Source organism: Alligator sinensis, unplaced genomic scaffold (genome assembly GCF_000455745.1).
Source record: "Alligator sinensis unplaced genomic scaffold, ASM45574v1 scaffold1416_1, whole genome shotgun sequence".
Lineage (NCBI taxonomy): Eukaryota > Metazoa > Chordata > Crocodylia > Alligatoridae > Alligator > Alligator sinensis.
The window spans coordinates 640,751-645,173 of record NW_005842714.1 but is presented as its reverse complement, the minus strand read 5'-3'; the positions used below and the strand labels follow the sequence as shown (position 1 = coordinate 645,173).

Genomic DNA, 4,423 nt, shown 5'->3' with positions numbered 1-4,423 from the left:
GTAGGGAAATATCTACCTAACTTAGCAAAGCAGACCAAACACCTTAGATCACTCCTACAAAAGAATGCTAAGTGGATATGAAAACATGAACATGAAGCTGAATTTAAAAACTTGAAGGAAAAAAAAAATTAAAGCTCCAGTACTAAAATACTATGACCCTAAAAGACCCATTAAATTGCCAACAGATGCTTCTAAAGAAGGCATTGGAGCAGCTTTGCTTCAAAAACATGGGGATAGCTGGAGACCAGTAGCATATGCATCTAGGACACTCTCTAAAAGTGTGTCTATATGCACAAATTGAGAAAATTTTAGCTCTGGTATATAGTAGAAATTTCATATATTCATGTATGGGAAACCTGTGATAGCTGAAACTGATCTTAAACCTTTGGTAACTATAGCAAAGAAAGGGTTATCAGGTATGCCACCCAGATTACAGAGACTTCTTTCAACTACAAGTATATGATCTAGACATACAGTACATGCCAGGAAAACATCTACTTCTTGCAAATACGTTGTCCAAAGCATATGACACAATGGAAAATGACAGAATTCCAGACTCACACATGGTACATGTTAATCTAATTAAAAGAGTGATTTCTGTCACAGATAAAATGTGGGCACTAATTGCAGAAGTTACTGCTCAGTAGAGCTGTGTGAAACTTCTCTGACTGTTTTGATTCAACACTGTTTCAACTCATTTCGAGCTCAAAACAGCAAAATCAAATCGAAACAAAGGGCTTTGAAACAGCTTTGAAACAAAACAAGGCTAGTCAAAATGTTTTGAAAATTTTGAAACATTTCAAGTTTCAAAGCAGCCAGCAGCCAGGTGGTGGGAGACAGGGGAGAACCAGGGCTGTGTTCCCAGTGGTTCCATAGCCCCATGTGGCTCAGCTGGGAGCACAGCCCTGACTCTCCCCACCTCCTGTGGCTGGGTTGAGGGAAGCTGATCATAGCACAGGGGAAGGGAACTGAGCCCCATCACTCAGTTCCCCTCCCCAGCCCTACGATTGGGCTGGGGAAGGCAACACAGCCCAGCTGAGCTGAGTTCCTTTCCCCAGCCCGATCATAGCACTGGGGAGGGGAACTGAGCGATCAGGCTCGCTCCCTTCCCCAGCTCCCCGGTCCCAGGTGACAGCACCCGGCTTTCCTCCCTCATCTGGCAGGCAGATCAGGGGCCCGGAGCCCCAGGAGGACTGGCACAGCCCCCACAGCCCTTCTGGGGTTGTGGGCCCCCATCTGCCTACTGGATGAGAGAGGCTGTTTTGAGCTTCCCCATTATAACATATGGGTGAAACATCGAAACAGCGTCACTGTTTCAATTAAACGAAACAGAACAGCGGTTTCGAATCAAAATGAAATTTGAAATTAAATGCTCTGTTGTTGAAACCTCAAAACTCAAGTTGAAACAGAACGGTGCCATTTTGCGCAGCCCTGCTGCTCAGGACACCACAGTACAAAAAGTGATAACAGCTATTTGTTTTTGCTTGTTGGCCTGGAAAACATAGACCTAGCCCCTACTCTCAGTTCAAGGAAGAGTTGTCAGTACTGGATGGCATTTTGTTCAAAGGTTCATGGCTTGTTGTTCTAGCAGTGCTAAAGAAAGACACGTTAAATAGAATACATGAGGAGCATCTAGGCATTGAAAAATGCAAAAGGAAAGCAAGGGGTGCTCTATATTGGCCCAACATAAATAATGACATAGCTATAAAGGCTTGTACAATGTGCCTAAAGTACAGATCAGCACAAAGAAAAGAACCCATGATGGTCATGGAGGAGCCCAGAGCTCCATGGTATCAAGTGGGCATTGACTTATTCATGCATGCAGGAAAAAAATATGTATTAGTGCTGGATTATTATTCTCACAGTCCTGAAATTGCATTGCTGAAAAGCACAACAGCAAACCATGTCATAACTCACATCAAATCAATTTTTACTAGACATGGGATTCTACAAATTGTGAAAACAGACAATGGACCTCAATTCAACTGTCTTGATTTTAAACAGTTTTCAAACAAATATGGATTCTGTCACAACACTTGAAATCCTAAATTTGATTCCAATGGTCTGGTGGAAAATGGACTACAAATAGTGAAGAAATTGTTGAAAAAAGCTACAGATTCACACACCGATGTTTACCTATCACTCTTAAATTACAGGGCAACACCCATGAAACATGGATTGTTCCCAGCAGAAATGCTGTTTAACAAGAAACTCAAAATGAGGCTGCCAAATCTTGTGGATGATGCTCATCGGAATGAAAATCCAGACATGAAAACATTTAAAAAATGTGACAAACTCGAACAAAAATGATACTATGATAGAGGTTCCAGGAAGATACCACAAATGCACAACAAAGATATGGTGCTTATTTCAGATGGACAAGCGTGGAAACAAAAAGTACTAGTTTCCCATCAAGTAGCTCCCAGATCCTATAAAGTAGTCACACTGGAAGGACAGGTGTTAAGAAGGAACAGACAACACTTGCAGCTCGTAAAGGGGAGAAAAGAAGAAGAATCACGAGATTTGCCAAAGGAAACAGAACTAACATCAAAGCAACAAGAAATGACAGAGGAGATTGAAAATGACACAGAAATAGAGACATCTGAACAAGGAAACCAAACAAGAACTGAACAAATAAGGATTGAGAATTTAGAGAAACTGAGATCACTTAGACATAAAAAGCCAACACAAAAACTAATAGACACCCTTTGAATGTGTTTTAACTATGGGTTGAACTAAACTTCCAATGTTAGTAGAACATGGGGACATGTTACATGTAAAGAGGGGAGATGTGTGGATATCTTTTAAGAGTGTTATGTATAAGTGTTTACAATTGCCCAGGAATTGCAGGATGGAACAGCAGAACAGTAGGCAGGCATTGCTCTCTGAATAAACAAGCTTTATCGTTTTATAAGCTTAACTCCTTGGTCTTTTGAAAACTACACACTTGCCTGCTCCAGACTGCTTGGATAGGTAATTGTCCACCTAAACAGAGTTTTGTTAATGGGTCTAAATGGTTGGAAGCTTCTACCTGGACCAGTTTCTTTCCCCTCCAAGCCCTGTCTTTTGTGGAAATGCAAAAGCTGGATGGCTTCATTCCAGCCAGTGTCCATGGCTAATCACTAGGGCTATGCAAAATTTAGCTGCCAGTTTTGTTTGGAAGCTGTTTCGACCCATTTCGAGGTTGAAAAAGCAAAATCAAAATGGAACAGCTATAGTCGAAACAGCCTTGAAACATACACAATCGATCATGATTCACTCAGGGACCAGTTCAATACACAGTAGCTAGCTACGATAACGAGTCAATGAGCAAGGATTAACACCTACAAACCACAGATTAACGAGAGGAAAGAATCAATACAGAGCCAGGAACTCCTTCAAGCTTCACTGTTAAAGGTACAGAAGTCCTGGTTTGAACTAATGAACTCTGGAGACCCACTCTTGGGACTGAATACCCCCCAATCAACCACTCCCAGATCCCTATTCATCATGGCAGTGAATTAATCAAAATTCATTAACAGACTCCCAAGACTGCACATACTCACGGACATGACCCCTGGGGCTGACAGCTGCCATCCAGCAGCCACCAACGGGGACGTCCCATAAGGTCAACGACCCCTGGATTGGGTAAGCCCAAGAATAGGGGAGTCATCAAAGTCTGCCAGAGAGGGATAAAAGGCAGCAATGAATGCTCCTCAATGGCACCCTCTTTGACCTGACCAGCACCCTGCCTGTCCAGTCAGAAGGACCAGCTGGCAACCCCCTTCTGAAGCAACATCACACTGAAATAAGCCTCAACTGGCCATTGATGGTGGACTCCACCTCCTGCACCAATCTCCTTGACAGCTGGCAGGCTTCCTGGCCTCAGTAGGGGCTAGCAGGCCTGCAGCTTTCACCCTGCTGCACCTTAACACATACAGTGTCACCCATGTCATGAGTTTTGCTTGTCCACAGCTTGAGGTACAGTTTCCCCCAAACCCCACCTAGCTCCTTGAAACTTGGCAGGCTTTGTGGCCTCTGCAGGGGCCAGCATGCCTGCAGTTTTGACCCCACTGTGGAAACACATACATGTGACATGAGTTTTGCTTTTAAGATTTTGGGGTGCAGTTTCTCTGAACTTCCAGTACCTAGCTCCTTGAAACTTGGAAGGGTTTTTGCCCTCATAGGGGGCTACCATGCCTGTAAGTTTCATTGAAATCAAACCATAAATGGCAAAGTTATAAGCTGTTTTGACCTTCCCCATTATATTCTATGGGCAAAACGGCAAAACGTTTTCGCTGTTTCGACCCTGTTTCAATGGAACGGAACGGAACAGCTGTTTCAAATCAAAACAAAATTTGAAACAGAACATTGTTCCATCAAAACATTGAAACACTGGTCGAAACGGAATGCTGCCATTTCGCACAGCCCTACTAATCACTGA

The 4,423-nt window shown here is 43.2% G+C and overlaps 1 long non-coding RNA gene across 1 annotated transcript in view; it reads left to right on the top strand.

The window, feature by feature from the left end:
• The window catches only part of LOC106722808, a 22,598-nt gene extending 20,409 nt beyond the window's left edge, over window positions 1–2,189 (top strand). Inside the window, exon 3 of the long non-coding RNA XR_001358816.1 lies at window positions 2,157–2,189. This is a non-coding gene — a long non-coding RNA (uncharacterized LOC106722808). The remainder of the gene's footprint in view (window positions 1–2,156) is intronic.
• The last annotated feature ends 2,234 nt before the right edge of the window (window positions 2,190–4,423 follow it).